This window comes from Arvicola amphibius, chromosome 13, assembly GCF_903992535.2.
Source record: "Arvicola amphibius chromosome 13, mArvAmp1.2, whole genome shotgun sequence".
In the NCBI taxonomy this organism is placed as follows: Eukaryota; Metazoa; Chordata; class Mammalia; order Rodentia; family Cricetidae; genus Arvicola; species Arvicola amphibius.
The window spans coordinates 49043538-49062391 of NC_052059.1; positions in this window are offsets into that span (position 1 = coordinate 49043538).

The following is an 18854-nucleotide window of genomic DNA, read 5'->3' on the forward strand; positions in this document are numbered from 1 at the left end:
CCTCCAAATTTTAATGTTCCCAGAAGAAAACTAAACTCTGCTAATATATTTGCGCAAAGAAAGTAGCCCTCGGCAGTGCATGCCTGCCTCCTGCTTCATCTAAGTCTCTCAGAAAGAGCAATTCAGGATTCAGATTGTACAGCAGCCCCTACTCTGGCAGACTGACACCCTCTTACACACTCAGAAGATGCCTGGTCTGTTGTCCCCAGGACCTGTAAACATTCCTCCTGATTTGGCAAAGGGACTGTTCTGGTTTGCTTTTCTGCTGCAGTGATAAAAGTCATAACCAAAGCAACCTGAAGGGGAAGGAGTTCATTTCTGCTTACGGGTTACAGCCCTCATCACAGGAAGTCAGGGCAAGAATTTAGCGCAGAAACCATGGAGGGATGCTGCTTACTGGCTTTTTCCCATCCCAGGCTCACATTTAGCAACTTTTTTTTTTTTTAATGCAGCCTAAGCCTGCCTGCCTCAGGATGACTCACAGGGCTGGGTCCCTGCACATCAATTAGTAGTAGTAGTAGTAATAGTAATAATAATAATAATTAATAATAATAATAACAAATTTTTTAAAATAAAAAAAGACCTACAGACATGTCCATGGGCCATTGTGATAGAGAGAGTTACTGCACTGAGGTTTCTGTCTCCCAGGTCCAGCCCATTGACAACCAAGATTAGCCATTGCAGGGGCTTTGTGGATATGATTAGGGAGACTGTCCTGGGTTATTAGTGGGGTCCCAATCTAGTCACATGATTTGGTAAAAAAAAAAATCAAATGTTTTTGGCCTTGATTGTGATGAGGGTGAGAAAGATACCACATTGCAAGGACTTACCCTGCCGTCTCTGGCTTTTAGGGTGGGCGGAGGATGCCACAGTGGATGCAGTGGCCACTCAGAGGCGGGGGCAGCTCTCAGTGACTGTCAGCAAGAACAAAGGAAGCCCCACCCTCCTCTCCAGAAAGGAACTGCTGGCACCTTAAATGTAAGCCCCTGAGACCTCCAACTACAGAACTACAGAACTGTAGGATAGCTGACCTGTGTTGTTCAACCCTGTAGTGGGAATTATTTGTTAGAAGAGCAATTAAAAATGAATATGCCGAACCTCATACTTCCATGTCTGCAAACTGGAAGCAATTAAACGAGTAATGGGAAGTGGCCCAAGGAATCCATTAAAACTCGAACAGTTCATAGAGCTAGCCGGTGACGTTGGCTGTTGAAAGAATGGAGATTCAGTAAGAGCAGCCTGTCCCCTGTGCCTTTGAGGGGGGACATTTCATCATTTCTTTTTGTTTGTTTGTTTGTTTTTCAAGACAGGGTTTCTCTGTGTAGCCCTGGCTGTCCCAGAACTTGCTTTGTAGACCTGGCTGGCCTTGAGCTCACAGAGATCTGCCTGCTTCTCCCTCCCAAGTGCTGGGATTAAAGGCGTGTGCCACCACTACCTGACTTTCCCCCATTTTCTAAACCTGTTTTCTTTCTATTTATTTTCATATCTTGAGATTTCCATTCTTAATACTCTCCTCCTCCCAAACCACTCCATTTCCTCTGTTCATCTAATCAGGCATGTGTTTGCATCAACCCTGCATTGCCACCAGCAAATGTGGCCATGTAGGAAAGATGTCAGGCCTTAGGAAAATACTGAGATTTTCAAGTATGTCAAGGATTGGACTACGTAGGGAACATAGCTCCATTATCTGATCTCTGTGTGCTCCTGGGACGTAGTCACAAAAGAGAATTATATGTGAAGCCATTTAATTTAAAAGGCAAAATCCCCAAAGTCAGGCACTCAAAAGTGTTTTTGAAATATTTGGACATGGGAAGCTCTTGGCTAAGGGCCCTAATGAGTCACCATCATCTGCTCTGCAACAGAGTCTTAACAGTGAATCTTTGGCATGCCTTTGGAGATTGTTCAAGTCTACCATCACACATGACTATTGGATACACACACACACACACACACACACACCATTAGATGAACTGCTATATAATAAATACACTAGAAATATCCTAGCAGTGCCCATGAGGTGGATCAACGGATCATATATATTTTAGGAATTTTTTGACAGCAGCCTTGTTGGAAAAGTGTTTGCTAAATATGGGCCATAAATGCACGCGCTATGTCTGGAGGCAGCTTCTGCTTTCCCATATGTCCAGGAGAGAAGTTGGTCTCTGGCAACAGATTGGACACGGTTGAGCCTGTTTGAAGGAACTGTGGGTGATGCACGTGCCCCTCAGCCACCCGTTGAGGGCAGTCCACATGAGCCTTGGTCATAATGACAGAGATAAGTCCCAGGGTGAGGATGAGCATTTCTGACAGTCCCTGAGGCCACATGGCTCCGGGAAATTGCTTTCTTCCTGGAGCCATTACTGTAGTATTAAAGTTAATTAACAAATCCGGAGGTACTCAAGCAAACTAAATCCTTCCCATCTAATAAAAACCCTTCCTTCTCCCGTTCGCTGATAGGAGTGATTTTGCAGACGAGACAATCAAGTGGGAGTCTGTTTTAGATGTGAGAGTTGTGAGTTTTAGAGTGAAGGGTCATTATTTATATTGTTTTTCTTGTCAATTGGTGGAAATTACTTTAGGAAATGCTTCAAGTCTCTATGACCATCCAGTAGCATTCATTCGTTCATCTGATACTCATCTGTTTGCCTACTCCTTACTCCAAGGAATAAAACTGGTTTGGAAAAGAAAATGACCGCCTCTGCTCTTGCAGACCTTACGCTGTAGTGCGTAAGCTTCCGACTTAGTGCCATATACCACTTTACCCAAAGCTTGATGGGAGCACAGATGTGGAAGGAGTTACGTCTGCCGTAAGAAATGCATATACAAAGAACCTAATAGAATATGAATGATGAAAGCCAGGCGGTGGTGGCGCACGCCTTTAGTCCCAGCACTCGGGAGGCAGAGGCACGCGGATCTCTGTGAGTTCAAGGTCAACCTGGTCTACAGACCTAGTTCCAGGACAGGCTCCAAAGCTACAGAGAAACCCTGTCTCGAAAAAAAAAAAACAAAAACAAACAAGAAACCGAACAAACAAACAAACAAAAAGAATACGAATGATGAGAGATTAAATCAGTAATTATTTATTGATCATTTTCTGTTTGCTAGGATTATGGCATTTTAGCTATTTTCTGTTGCTGTAACAGAACACTTGATACGGATAATCTATAAAGAGCTCTGTTTAGGATATAGTTCTAGAAGCTAGAAGTTCAAAGTTGGGTGGCTGTTTCTGCCTGGCTCTCAGATAAGTTAAAGGCCCAGTGTTGCTCCATCTGTGGACATAAAGCAGACGAGCAAGCAGACACATGCAAAGAAATCTCTTTTTAATATTAATTTCATGTGTATGAATGTTTTGCTTGCATGTGTGTACGTATACTATATGCATGCCTGGTGGCCGTGGAGATCAGGAGAAGAGGTCCTCCGATGGCCTGTAAAGTAGACTTACAGCTGCCATGTGGGTGCTGGGAACCCAATCACTGTGTCTGTGTCTGTGTCTGTGTGTGTGTGTGTGTGTGTGCGCGCGCGCGCGCGCGCGCGCGCGCGCGTGCACGCATAAGTGATATGAATGAACTACATGTAGTAAGGAGTAGGTAAACAAATGAGTATTGAATGAATGAATGAATGAATGAGTGAGTGAGTGAGTGAGTGAGTGATATATTGTCTTCTGCCATTCTGTAGAATGCACCCATCTCTCACCTTGGGAGCACTGGGATTTTACATTTTACAGATGCATGACACTGCATACAGCTTTTAATGTGTGTTCTGCGGATCAAACTCCGGTCTTCAGGCTTTCTCAGCAGTACCTTTGCCCACTGACCCCTCTCCCTGGCCCCTAGGTAATCTTACATTGCACTTAGACCTTATAGGAAATGTGAAGAGCCCTGGGTGGGGGGGAGGGGGAGAAAGCAGCTGTGGCAGAGCCAGATAAATCACAGAGGAACAGCAACTCCCCTGAAGGTATATTTCTCCATGGCCACAGAAGACAGTAATAGATCTTCATTTACTGAGAGAAAAATAACATTGAAAACAAGAATCGTAAGCCAGCAAAAGTGTCTCTTAATGAGAAAAGAAAAAAAAAATGTGTCTGAATATTAAAGGAGCTGGGGCCACCTACTCCAGACCCTCCTATCTACATACCTTTCTTTTTTTTGTCAACTGGAAGAATATAGCTGTCAAATCCCACCACTAGCATAACAAGAAGACAGAACGGTGGACAGTATTTTATAGAGACATTTCTGTTGGCGGCTCGCTACCAAGCTCTGCAGAGCCAGAGAGCCCGAAGGAGTCAAAACAAGGAGGATGGGATCATCCGTAACCGATGGACAAAGCCCCCAGTTAGAGCTGTGCGAGACTGGAGGTCAGTGTTCGGCTGTGCCGGGTGTGGTACCCATCTGACCCCTAAGTAGCAGGGAGATGCTGGTCTAGGTGTTCCGGAGGGAGGCCAGAGCTTGGGACACCAACGTGAACCACAGACATACAGAGATGCTCCAAATAACGAGGAAGAAGAGTCCACAAGCTCCCTCCTGTGCACCCCGACATTTGGGAAGATGAGAAGAGACTAGCAAGATTGACGAGTAGGAGAAGGATTGTCCACATGTCCAGGAAAGTGGCTGGTGGTGGTTTGTCAAACTGGAGCATGGCTCCGTGACACCTGTGCTGATCAGGCTGACTCTGTTCAGCCCTTAGAGGAGTTGGTGGGGAAAAAAACGTGCTTTTCAGTAAAGGAAAAGAGAGAACTAGGTGAAGGGAAATTACTGTTATTATCATTACATTTATTTAGTGGCTTGAGAGTGGGTGCAGGAGTCTGTGGAGGACAGCTTGTAGGAGTCAGTTCTTTTCTACCAGGTGGGTCCCAGGGTTCAAACTCAAGGCGTCAGACTTGGCGGCGAGCACCCCTATCCCAGCCTGGTATTCATTCATTCATTTGTTTATTTGAAACATGTTTCTCTATATAGCCCCGGCTGTCCTGAAAGTCACTGTGCGGACCAGGCTGACCTCAAACTCAGAGATCTGCCTACCTCTGCCACCCAAGTGCTGGGACTAAAGATGTGTGCCGCTATGCCCAGCTCGACGTTATGTTTATTATGGGAATGAGTGTGTGTATTCTGATGAGAATGAGCTAACAGGTGAGGATGCTCCTGCAGGGCCCTGAGCAGACTCCCTACACCAGCACAGGGATTGCCCATCCACGGTAACAGGGCATGGGCATAGTAGTGGGTACTACAGGAAGGGCGAGGGTGGCAGCTTGAAATTTCCTCCTGTCAGTTACAGAGAAACAGGAAGGCAGGTCATTAAGAGCGGGTCTGCTAAGAAGAGGTTGGCATCTAAGGAGCTAGGAGGAAGTGTGAAGTCATCACCCAAGAGAATGGGAGAAAAGGGTCAACCGGGAACATGCAGTCTGCTTGCCAGATAGCATTAAAGCCCAGCAGACATTAGCAATCAGCCCAAATGAATGTGGGATTTCTCTGTCAGACATGGGCGCCCAGGCTTCTGTACTTTTTTGGAGTTTAGCCAGTTTGGGTGAGCTGGTGATTTAAGTCATGATACATCTTTTTATGGGAGGGTTGGTTGTTTGTTTTAAGGCACGGGTCTCATGGAGCTCAGTCTGGCCTCAAACTCACTGGGTAGCCAAGGGTGGCCTTGACTTCCTGATCCTCTTGCCTCCACTTCCCAAGTGCTGAGATTCTGACTTTGTTATACACCTTGCAATCAATTTTAAGTTAATCTGTAATTTGATTAAGTTGTGTTTCTTACAGATTGGTTAGCCTGTTTGCCTTCAAAGTGCCATTCAAACTTAAGTGTAAGAATACATTTTATGGCTAATGCTACTCATTTGGGGCCCATCCGTTCTCCTAGCATGACCAGCTAATCTTCAGTGGCCTCCTGTAATGGTGACTTAGAATCACATGGAATCGCACCTCTGGGTGTGTCAGTGTTTCCAGGAGATTTATCCGAGAAGGAAAGACTCACCATAAAAGTGGGCTGCACCATCCCCTGGGCTGGGATCCTAGATGGAAGGAAATGGAGAAATGGGGTTGAGCACAAGCATTCACTTCTCCTTGCTCCCTGACTGTGCGCACAGGGTGGCCAGCTGCCTCAAGTTCTTGCCCCCATTTCTTCCTGGACACGATGAGCTGTAACCTCAACTGGTAAGTCAAAATAAACTAATACGTCTGTAGTTCTCAGCCCAAACAACCCTTTCACAGGGGTCACACATGAGATGTCCTGCATATCAGATATTTACATTATGATTTATTACAGTAGTAAAATTACAGTTATGAAGTAGCAACAAAAACAATTTGATGGCTGGGGGTTCCACCACAAAACCAGGAAAAGTATCAAAGGTTCACGGCATTAGCAAAGTTGAGAGCCACTGCTGTATGTGATGGTTAATCTTTGTTGTAAGCTTGACCCGAAAAGACAGAACCTGAGTTGAAGAATTGCCTCCATCAAATTGACCCTTGGGCATGTCTGTAGGGAGTGGTCTCGCTTGACCTCTGATATAAGAGGGTGCAGCCCACTGTAGGTGGTGCCATCCCTAGGCAGGTGGTCTTGTAAGTGAGTGAGAACTGCAAAGGTATCCTGACTTGCTGGGAAGCCAGCTATTCCTAGATTCACAACAGGACAGCTCTGGAGGCTGGAGCCGCAATAGGACAGCTCAGCCCTGGAGGGAAAGGTGGCCTGACTGGTTGGGAAGCCAGGCTATACCTGGAACTGCAATAAGACAGCTCAGGAGGGTAGAGTTGTAATAGAACAGCTCAGTCCTGGAGGGAGAGCTATCCTGGCTTGTCACAGGAAAGTCAGGCAATACCTGAAGCTGGGGTGTGTGTCTGTGTGTGTGTATGTGTGTGTGTGTGTGTGTGTGTGTGTGTGTGTGTGGTCTCCTAGGCAGGATATAGCAGTCCTGCTCCTCTTCTAGAGAGAGCCACTACAGCTGAGTTTTCCTCTGTTCCCCTAAGGGTATGTCCTAGCTAGCTATCTGCTTTTTCTGCTAAGGCACTAGATGTTACTTCTGTCAATCTACAAGATATTACTTCTGCTCCACTCTGCTAAAGGGGAAACTTTACAGAAATGTAGTCATCTCCTCTGGCTGTGACAAAAACAAAAAAAAACCAAAAAAAACCTTTTTTTCCGCTCAGCCTTGCTCAGCTCAGCCCCTAAGGGATACCTCAGCCAGGTTCTTCTGTTCGTTGGGTGAATGAAGATCATCACCCAATACTCTTTTGAGGAAGAGATTTATTTGGGAAGGAGGAGGAGGAGTCCAGGAGAGTGGCCGCCCCTGTCAGGGTAGGAAAGCACAGCCAGCAACTGAACATGCAGAGGAGCTTATGTGGGGCTTCTTAGGGGTGGAGTTTTCCCAGGGAGAAGTTTTTCTGTTGCTCCGGGATTGGTTAGTTTAGTTGGTCAGGGGCAGAGTTGACTGATTTCAGGGCCAAACTCTGTTTCTTTCACTGACTCTTTTTAGCTTTTTTGCTTCGTTTTCAGGGCTAAGGTATATTTCTTTCACTGGCTCTGGTTCTAGGGCCAAAGTGTGTTTCTTTGACTCTGGTTTCGGAGTCTGGATGTTTTCCTTTGGTTCTGGGTTCAGGGCTGAAAGTGTTTCTTTCACTGGTTCAGGTTTCAATGATTCTTTAGCTGGCTGTGGGTTCAGAGCCAGAGTGGGTTTCTCTGGATAGCCCTTTTACCCTGCAGGGCCTGGATGTAAACCAAAGAAAGCTAGCTGAGTAGGATCAGGGGAGCAAGGCAGTAAACAGGGCTCCTTCATGGTCTGGGCTTCAGTTCCTGCCTCGAGCCCCCTTGCTTTTGGTCAGGGTTGGATGGGAATGACAGGGAAGCAAGCTGGAGCACCTTCCTTTCTCTCCTGCCGCTGACTCTGCTCTTCCTCTCTTGGTGTCTCTAGGGCTATTGTAGCTTATGTCATGATCCATTGTCTCTAGGCTCTGGTTTCCCTGGGCTGGGAGCTCCCAACAAGCTGTTGTCCTCGGGAAAGTTCACAACAGTTTTGTGCAGCATGATTAGTCAATTATTATCAATAAAAACCATGAGTCAGATATTGGGGTTAAAATCTGGAAGAGCAGCCGGGCGGTGGTGGCGCACGCCTTTAATCCCAGCACTCGGGAGGCAGAGGCAGGCGGATCTCTGTGAGTTCGAGGCCAGCCTGGTCTACAAGAGCTAGTTCCAGGACAGGCTCTAAAAAAGCTGCAGAGAAACCCTGTCTCGAAAAAAAAAAAAAAAAAAAAAAAAAAAAAAAAAAAAAAAAAACAAAAAACAAAAAAAAATCTGGAAGAGCAGAGAACCTGGAGCAGCCGCCAGTTGTTCCTTCCCCTCATGTTCCTCTATTCAAAAAACTGAGATCCTGTCTCCACCTCCCAAGCGGTGGGATTAAAGGCGTGAACCACCACCGCCCAGCTTCTGTGAACCAGTTGCGAGGAGCTGGCTCTGCCCTCTGATCTCCAGGCAAGCTTTATTTGTGTGGTGTGGCTTGGGAACAGGGATCCGTGAGGGGATTTTAACTCCGGGGTTTGATTTTAATTTGGGTCATTTCTAGAGATGGTAGGTCAGGAATCTGAATGGGAGGCAGACCGAGCAAGGTAGAACAGAGGAGGTGGACCCTGAAGATGAGGCTGTCAGTGTAGACCCCGAAGTGCTGAGGACAAGGGTCGGAGCTGTTGGCAGAAGAAAGCAGAACCAGGAGCTACACTCTCCGGTGAGCAAAGGAGGGTGGTCCAGTAGGAATGGTGGGCACGACAGGAGGGGGAGGAGAATGTGCCAGAAGAATGGTGCTGGAACGGGGTGCATGGCCCGTGCTCTCGACTGGTAGACGCTCAGGAATTTATTTTATTGAGGTCCACGATGTTAAAGAGAAAAAGGCATTACAATGCTATTAGATAAGAGGTGCAGGTAAAATGTCCCTCTTCTCCATTAGCTTATCAGCGTGGGTTAATTCGCAGACCGGCATCTGTGTTTCTAAGTGGGCTAGGTACAGGCGGGGCATATGGTTAAGGCCGATGAATCCGTGTTATAGCCTGTGAGCTTGAAATGGGCAATACCTGAGAATGGGCAATACTTGAGAAGGCGCTTAATCTACCTGAGTCTGAGACTAGATCACCCTGGATCGACTTAATACAGGCCCTAAGCAGGGACTCCTGCCGTCTCTCCCGCCCTCTGGTTTGCTTTTCTGTGGCACTTGTTCCCATCACTTAGTGCCCAGTCTGTAAACATCATTGCACCGATGGCAATGTCTATAGAGGCATGGTAATTCTCTTCGAAAGAGTTCCTAGACTGGGAGAGGCCTTACACCCCTGAGCCCAGGTGCAGGAGATACTCCCCTGGGGAAACCAGTGTCCCAGAAACAAGTGCCGGGAGAGAGAGAGAGGCTGTGGTGTGTCCAGTGACCACAGAGCAGAGGGGCGGACCTTCTGCTTCTGAGCTAACTTCAGGAGCCAAAGTGGGCTGAGAGAATCGCGGGGTTTCAGGTAGAGTGTAGGGATTAATGGAGGATAGAGATAGGCTGAGAAAAGGGGGGACTTCCCCGGCTTCCCTGGGAATAGGCGGTAGTACCCAGGAACTAGGTCACTTTTCTCACCTCTCCTGTCCAATCACGGCTGCTGGTAGATAGCTTAGCCTTGGAGCAGGGAGTAGAGAAGCTAGGGCAAGCTCCCAGGATATTATAGTTCCGGGAGGGAAAAAAGCAAAATCAATTTTTCTTGAATGATCGACATGTCTACATACAGAACCGAGTAGAGACTGCCCTCATGGTCAAGATAGACACAAGCTAAAGACAGAGAAGCTGGTCCAGTATCTGCAGGCCCAGCGAAGAGTTCGTGTTCTCAGCAAAAGCAGTCTCACAGATTCTGGAAAGCAATCTAGTTGAACGTGATCATAATCCACGTCCAATGTGCCATCCTAGCAAAGCCAGAAGGAGACCGAGTATCATCCAAGCATTGGGAGCCGGTGAAACTAGAGGGTATATAACATTCTTCATATAGCACCTAGAAACCATCTAACTTGGGGACAGGCCAAGTTTGTGAGGGCCAAAACAGGGAATATTTTAAGCTTACTAATAAAAGCAAATGCTCACAGCTCCTCATCTCTGCCCCCAGAGTCCACAAGCTACCCATACATGTTTCACTTATAATAATACATGTTGAATGGGTGGGGCTGGAGCCAATAAAACTTTATAAGGCAAGCAATGGGCCAAATTTGGTTCCAGGGCTGTATTTTACTGCCCCCTGAGCCCACCAATTGATGATAGAACTGAGACCCGCAGGTGGAGGGAAAACAGGACTAGAAAAACACCTGCCCTGAGTCTCAGAGAAACACTCCCTTCACTTAAATAGATTCTAGCATTTTACCTGCCTAAAAGCCACCTGGAGTGGGGGCGTCATAGAAGAAGAGCAGGCTGGAGAGTCTTGCTTCCGTAAAGCTGGAGTGGAATTGGGATTCTAAATGTGTGCATAAGTCTGCTGCCTGTGGCCCAAGGACCACCCTTTGCAAAGCTCCGCATGTTTCCAAGCAACAAATGAACCCAGTTTCACAGCTGGACAGATAAGCAGGTGCTGAGGAACTGCTCTGGAAACTTCCCCCAGATTAGCTTTCTTGTTTTCTTTTGTTCCAGAAACCCTCAGAGGGCATCAGCTTGCCTGTACATGGTGGGCGAGCGTGAAGTATGCAGGCACCTGCAGCAGGCTCGTGGGTGGACGCTCTAATGAGCATCCCTCGCTGACTGACTGGAGGGAGGCGCTCATTCCAGGCCTCTGGCCAGGAGCCTTCTCTTGTTGGCTTGTCAGAGAGCCAGTGCCCACAGGCTTCGGGGTTCACCGCTATTGAAAGCGACATCAGAGTCACAGCCCAGGCCACACATCTCTCTGGAAAGGGTCAGGTCGCTGGAAGGAAGCTTGTCGTCCCGCACAGAATCGTCACGCTTGAGTTGTTCCTTTTGTCCTTAGCTGGTTACCCCTGCCCGGCCCACCTTGATCCCCTGAATGTGGACATTGTCTGTTCTTAGTCAACCAAAGTGAAGCCTCTATTCTCCGAGGAAGCCTGTCCCCCACCCTCCAGATACTCAAGAAATATAACCCCTAAGAAAACAACGCTGGCTTAGGAAATGTTAGGAGCCCTGATTCCTGTAAAAGCTGGTCTCATCCAGAGACTCCATTTCTTACGTTAGCCTTGTTTCAGATGCAAGAGTACCTTCCGCTTACCGCTCTTTATCTTGTGGAAGAACTCTCCGATGAAGCCCAGAGGCACGTTTATTCTGTTGGAGTTAAAGTCATGAACCGTGGGTGGGGGGTCGCAGTTGAAAGAGTGCTCGCCTAGCACGCAGAAGCCCCATTTTCCGTCTCCAGCTCCACGTACATTGATTGGGGAGGTGGAAACGAGATGGTTCGAGCTCATCCGTGGCTGATACTGAATTTAAGTCTAGCCTGAGCTACACGAGGACCGTCTCATAGCCAAACACAGTGGAACTCAACATGAGATCATGCCTTTTAGGCTGTGTGCAGCTGCTGCTCCCAGGGAAGGGAAAAGACTGGTGGAGGTCTGGCTCACACATGTCGGCTGATAGCTGCCCTCCGGTCATAAACGAAGTTGCATTCCTGTACCCAAGTCCTGGCAGCCCACGATCACTGTCTTGATTGAAGCCCCTCCTGTCGTCGTCGCTCTGGGATCTGAGAAGACTACTCCCTCCTGAACAGCTTCTGAGCCAACAGTATATTGATTAAAAAAATGTCTGTTTTCATCTGTTTGAGGCTCTTCTCTGTAAAATGAAAGCCAACGGCTTTTGTGGCCTAGGCCACAGTTTGAGCAAGGCTCCTGTCTGTGTGTGTTATTTGAGAGGGGACAGGCTAGAGCAATGGAAAGGCACTGAGGGACTTCCTATTTTCTATGTAGCCCAGGATTGCCCTTGGGGATGGGGGTGGATGAAGATGGCTGTGGTCCTTCTCTGATGTTTGCTCTCTTCCCTGGTGGCTCTCCCCGTCATCTCCCCACCTCCTGCCTCATTGTGCCTTTCTACTTACTTCGTAGAACTGTCAGATTGGTGGCGCATAGACTAAAACGCATCTATCGTGTGGGCAAAGACCCGCAGCTTCTCAGATCCCTCTGGGATGTTACTACTGACTTTGCCGCCTTTTGTTGGGTTCTGACTCCCTCGCTGCCTGCTTAGCGCCCTTCTCGGTCTCCTCCATTCTATGCTTCCACGCCTTCTCTTTGCCTCCCATCTTTGGCTTTCTGCCCATGACATCCTCCTTTTCCACATGGTCACGATATGGAACTGAATATTAATAACTGTCACGTGTTGGGAAGCGTTCAGTTAGCAAAGCTTCCAACTTTCAGTGCTACTCAGTTGGATGTGATATGGGGACATATACACAGCATATACTCAGAGCTGAATGAGGAGACTGTTTCAGCAGCGTGTGTTTGCCCTAAGGAATTCCCCCGTGGTGGGTAGCCATGCTTCAGATGCCTCTGACAACTGTTCTTGGCCCCTCCAACGGCTCCCTCCCCCCGCTGGAAGTGGTAAAGGCCCCAAAGATTGGTCTAGTTAAGCATCTGGAACGTAATGGTGCCCCCTCGCGACAGGTTTTTAGATTGCATGCTGGTTGGATGAGAGAGACAATAGAAAGGCAGTAGACCTCAAGTGGCTGCTGAGACCGTAAGGATGGACTCACACGGTGTCCTGTGAGCAACATGAAGTTCTTCATGAGCCGCCCCATAAACTGCAGCACTCTAGAGTATGAATTTCAACCTTATCTCCTTATCCAGTGTGCTGTCACCTTTCTGTGTCAAGCCACTTGTCATTTGCCGGCATAATGCTACTGTTGCGGTCTTTAGAAAATGTGACCATTTACATCTCGAATTGTTTCCTAGAGGGCTGGGCATCGCTTTAAATCTCAACAGCTATCTGTAATTCAAGATCAGACACAGACATTGATACAGGCAAAACAGCAATGCACATAAAATAAAAATAGTTAAATTGCTATGAAAAGAATGTCTTGCCAGAACAAGTCTTGGAGGACCATTGCTGCCACCGGAGCTGGGCACCATGCTGGTCCCTCCACTGTCTGTGAAAACAGTGAAGAAGCTGCCAAGGATGTAACTCAGGGTAGAGCCCTTGCCGAGCACGGGGTGCAGCTCACGGTAGAGCCTTTGACCTTAAGCCTCAGCACAGAAGACCAAAAACCTAACTATGTCAGAAATAAAGAAGATACAACAGGAAAAAAAAAAAGATCTATAGCAGAGTCAGCAACACGACCACAGTGCCTAGCAACGGAAGCACCCAGAAGGTTCTGAGCAAGGCCATCAGATATGAAAAAGCCATTCAGAAGAACATGTTCAGAAGGGAGGTTCCCATGCCCCTAGTGTTCTCACAGTGAGGGCAGAGTTTAAAGAGGCCTGTTTTGCACCTCTGGAAATTTGTGGAAAGCCTCCTCATAACTTAATAGCTAGAGCATTGAAGCATTTGGCTTCTTAATGTTTTACAGAGTCTCACTATGTAGTCTAGACTTTATCTAGAACATATCATCCTCCTGCCTCAGCTTCCCAAGTGCTAGGATTAAGATTACAGGATCATGGGGCTGGAGAGATGGCTCAAAAGTTAAGAGCCCTGGTTGCTCTTCCAAAAGTCCTGATTCCCAGCAACCATATGGTGGCTCACAACTATCTGTAATGAGATCTGGTGCCCTCTTCTGGCCTGCTACCTGCAGGCAGAACACTGTATACATAATAAATAAATAAATATCTAAAAAAATTACAGAAGTATAGTTACCATACCCGGTGTTTCAATTTTTTTCTATGCTCAAATTGTGTGGAACAGAGGGGTGGCTCTGCAATTAAGGGTACTTGCTACTCTTCCAGGGAACCTGAGTTCAGTTCCCAGCTAGCAAGTCAGGTAACTCACTGCCACCACCAGCTTCGGTGGTGTGTGCACACCTGCACACATAGCATGTACAGATAGACATACACATAAATATAAATCCAAAAGCTGAAACTGCGAAGCTGGGCAGGGTGGCTACAGCCCTACGACAACAGCACTCAGGAGATGGAGGCAGGAGGGTCAGGAGTTCATGGTCATCCTCTGCTGAGTGGCAACTTCAAGGCCAGCCTGAGCTACGTGTAAGTCTCAATACATAAATAATCTGCAATTCTGCGATTTCACGTTCTATTTGTCATGGTTATTCTCATTTTGCTACGTTAGAAGGTGAAATGCAAGTTAGTAGATTATACTTGATGGTTTTATGTGTTTGTGACGTTTAACTTCAAGTGTGTTAAAGTTTTATTTCACTGTTAAAACTTTCTGAAGTTTCCAAAGTTTCTATCATGTGTAAAGTCAAAGGTTCTCAGCATGTGGATCGCGGTCCCACGGGGGTCACATATCAGATATTTACAATTCATAACAGGAACAAAATCACAGTTATGACATAACAATGGAATAACTTTACGGCTGGGGGGTCACCACATCCAGAGGAACTGTGTTGAGGTCACAGTATTGGGAAGGCTGAGAACCCCTGCACTAAGCAGTGTCCCAGCGGCTCGGTGCCGGTTGGCTCACGTGGTCATCATATGCTATGATTAGCTCTGGGATGGTCTATCTTGATTGGACCGAGAAGAACCCAGCAGCTTAGCAAGACACTGTGGGGTGTCAGTGAGGGTGCTTCCACAGAAGATTAACGGAATCTAATCTTAGATTAGATTAGAGGGGGTGGGGAGGGCATGCTCTGAATGTGGGCCACACCAGCCAATTGACTGAGGACACCTGTGGAATAAAAGGGGGAACTTGCTAGCACAAGCATTCTCTCTCTCTCTCTCTCTCTCTCTCTCCCCACCTGTCCCTCTCCCTCTCTCATTTCTCTCCTTCCTAGGTACCATGAGGTAAGCCAGCAACTTGGCTGGACCACACGCTCCCTGCCGTGATGCCCTGCCTTACATACAACCAGCCCAAATACAACTGCCAAGTACATTTGGCCAAAACGGACTTTTCCTATTGGTCCATTGGTCTCTCATGTGTCACGGCAATGAGAAGTCTGACAAAGAAGGCCTCCATTTCACAGATGGGAAAATAGAGGACGATTCAGTGTGTCTTCCAAGGTTAGGTCTCACATAGTTACTTTCTTATTACTGTGATAAAATTCCTTGCAAAGGCAAGCCAGGGAAGGCAGGGTTGATATTGGCTCCCTGGATGAGGGTAACCTCCATCATGGCAGGAAAGTCAGGGCACCAGGAGTGTGAAGTGGCTGGTCAAATTGTATCCACAGTCAGGTGTAGTAATATTTCATTTGTATTTTTAATAAATAAAGCTTGCCTGAAGACCAGAATGCAAAACAGCCATACTAGTAAGCCATAGAGGCTGGGCGGTGGTGGTGCCCACCTTTAATTTCAACACTAGCGAGGAATATAAGGCAGGATGAAACTGTTCTTTTTCAGTCTGAAGATTTCATAGAGGTAAGAGCTCTCCAGTGACTGGCTGCTTTGCTTCTCTGATCTTCAGGTTGAACCCCGATATCTGTCTCTGGGCTTTTATTATTCGTGCTTACAGTCAGGAAGCAGAGAGAGATGGATATACGAGCTCAGCTCCTGACTCCTTTTTATTCAGGCTGGGCCTCCACCCCATGAAATGGCTGAGCCCACATACAGGGTGGATTTTCACGCTCGATAAAACCCTGCCAGGCAATGTCCCGTGGATACACCCAGAAGTGTGTCCCCCACATGATTCTAGGTCCTGTCACATTGAAACCATCACTCAGCTAGTTTGGGGCAGAGTTTGTTCTATGCAATCTGGTTCCGGAATGTAAACTCTTAGACACCGTGTCATCCTGAATCTCCCCTAATAAAATATCAGCTCTTCAGTATTATAGACAATAAAGTCTAGGGGCTGTCATCAGCAACTCAAGGGAACTCCCAGGGAAGGAGAGAGGATGTTTTTGTCTTACACTATTTATATTGTTTTCCTTAAACATTCGTTTACTAACTTTAATTTTTAAAACTAGTCAGCATTTTAAGGAATTTTTTAAATTAAAAAAACCCATACAATTCAAATACACACACCCACAAAAAAAATGCATTCTTGGTCGTTTTCTCAACTCTAAGCACGCGCATGCCCCGCTTTCTTCTCAGCAGCTGGGGGCGGCCCAGCGCTGTGAACGTTCTCGCACCTATTCGTATTTGCATGTTCTGTGTCAGCCTTACTTTCCTGAGGAGCTCCTTTAAAAAGTCAGCCCAGCCGGGCGGTGGTGGCGCACGCCTTTAATCCCAGCACTCAGGAGGCAGAGGCAGGCGGATCTCTGTGAGTTCGAGACCAGCCTGCTCTACAAGAGCTAGTTCCAGGACAGGCTCCAAAGCCACAGAGAAACCCTGTCTCGAAAAACCAAAAAAAAAAAAAAAAAAAAGTCAGCCGAATTTGTCCAAAGAAAAGTTTTGCGTGTATGTCTCTGTGTCGGAGTGTGTGTGTGTGTGTGCACACGCATGCTGCAATCGAAGCCAGAGCCTTGTTCAAACCCGACGAGTGCTTCACCGCTGAGTTACACTGCCAGCCCACCTTAGAAAAGCTGAGCCAACGTTGCTTATACTCTTTCCAGATCTGCCTCCGACGCAGAACTTGAGTGTTGGCAGCTCTTCAAAAAAGTTCAGCTCCTTCCCTGAACTCACTTAGCAGCCGCTCCTCAGTCCATTACGGGAGGTTATTAGGAAGGGAAAGCCTCGCTTCCATCACCCTGGAGAGAGACTGCACATATTGCTTCCTCTTCTCAATTGCATTGCCAGGAACAAAGAAGGCTTCGTGGCACCACGAGTCCCCATGTCGATACCAATACAAAATGCAGACAGCTAGGGGCTGGAGTCAAAGCGTCTTCTAGCTCGAATTTAACATTAGACGATCTCTCCTCTCTAACATTTCCAGCACTCTGAACTGCTGAGCTCGGAGAACACAGCCTAGATCTTTCTTCCGGGTTTGGACAAAGGTGTTGCTGCCTTGAAGCGAAACAGCTGTGATCACCCACAAACCCATCAGAGATGGAGCCCATTAACCTTGTCTCCTGGAGTGCTGTGGTGGTTTGAAGGAGACCGGTCCCCACAGGCTTATATATTTGAGGATTAAGAGGCGTGGCCTCGTTGGAGGAGGAGTGCCGCTGGGGGTGGGCTTTGAGACTTCAAAAGCTCACACCATTCCGATTGGCTCTCTCTCAGCCTCCTGCTTATTGACAGGATGTGAGCTCTCAGCTACGGCTCCAGCACCACGCCTGCCTGTCCACCATCGTGCTGCCACCAGGACAGTCACGGACTCACAGTCTGAAACTGTAAGCAAGCCCCGAATTAAGTGCTTCCTTTTATAAATTGCTTTGGTTCCGCTGTCTCTTCACAGCAATAGAACAGTAACTGAGACAAGCAGGGAAGTGGGGAGCTCAGGAGACCCTCGCAAGGACAACTGGTTCTCATACCCAGTGTCTCTTCTCTTGTGTCTCCACATTCTCGGAAGTTTGCAGTGTTCTCTTGCAGATGGAAACCAGGAACCTGTGGGGTGAGCCAGGCTCCTGGGGACTGTCTTCTAGGGACCATGTGACTCTTCTTCTTCTTCTTCTTCTTCTTCTTCTTCTTCTTCTTCTTCTTCTTCTTCTTCTTCTTCTTCTTCTTCTTCTTCTTCTTCTTCTTCTTCTTCTTCTTCTTCTTCTTCTTCTTCTTCCGGGTTTTAAATTATTGTACAAATAGGCTATTGCATGGTGCATGGACATGAGCTTCTCTAAGCATAGGACTTGAAAAGAGAGGTCAGGTATTTTAGAATCCATTTGTGTTGCTCTCACCATCAACGCAGTGGTATCCATGTGTGGCCAGTACACAAGTCATTCTGTCTAGGAGAGTATGGATTGAAATATGTTTTCATATTAGTGGATGAGAACTAGGCATCAGTTTCTGGATCTTCTCTGACTTCTATCTTTGTCCAAGTCACAAATTCTTACAGCCAGTGTCTTTCAAGCCTCACTAAGCCCAGCCAGAAGATGCCACCTTCCCATCCCTGCTCCTTAAGATAAAAACAGTGGTTATATGTATCAGAATGCCCCTGCATCAGAGCAGCTGCAACGACCATTACTAACCTAGAAGACACAGTTATAGAGACGCCAGCCAGCAGGAGTCAAATGGCCCTGCCCATCTTAGGGATGGATGTCCTAGTTGCAACCTGAGCCACCTGGTGGAAGTAACTTCCCAGCCCGTCTCTGTGAGGGGCATGAGGTGGAGTGAAATGGGCAACAGAGGAAAGGAACCAACAACTAATATATTCAAGACCTCATATCAAGGCAAGCCTGGGTGCTAGGTAGGACGGGCCTCATTTTGAAGCACTGGAAACTGAAGGTTCAGGTTTAATTGCCCAGTGAGTTTTGTAAATGTAGATTTCCTAAGTAGCCCAACTATATAGCTTAGAGCAGAGCTGAATCCCAGGCTGGCTGGCTGTCTTCAGTCTCTTAAGGATGCTGCAGCCTTGCTGGGGGCCGTTCCATTCCAGGACTTCCGGTGGAGAAAGGGAGGGGGGAGGAGTGGCTGCGAGAAAGAGCTGAAGAGACTGTGTCGGGATGGGGGTGGGGAGATCTGAAGCCCTGGCTCCGAGGTAGCTGAGAAGGGTCTTACTTCAGTGGGCTTTGAACTGATGACTTGCTATGCACGTTTGCATGGAGACCTCGGTCCCTCTGGACCACAGGAAAAGCTAGGTGGTTGCTAAGTAGTGTAGGATCCCCGTATCCCCGCAGCCCCTCTTCCCCAATCCGTGTAACACTTGGCCTCCCTTCCAAACACAGAGCAGATAGTTAAACACCATTGGCTGGAGGGAAAGGAGATTCATCAGCCTTTAAGGTTCCATCAGCATCTCCCAGAGA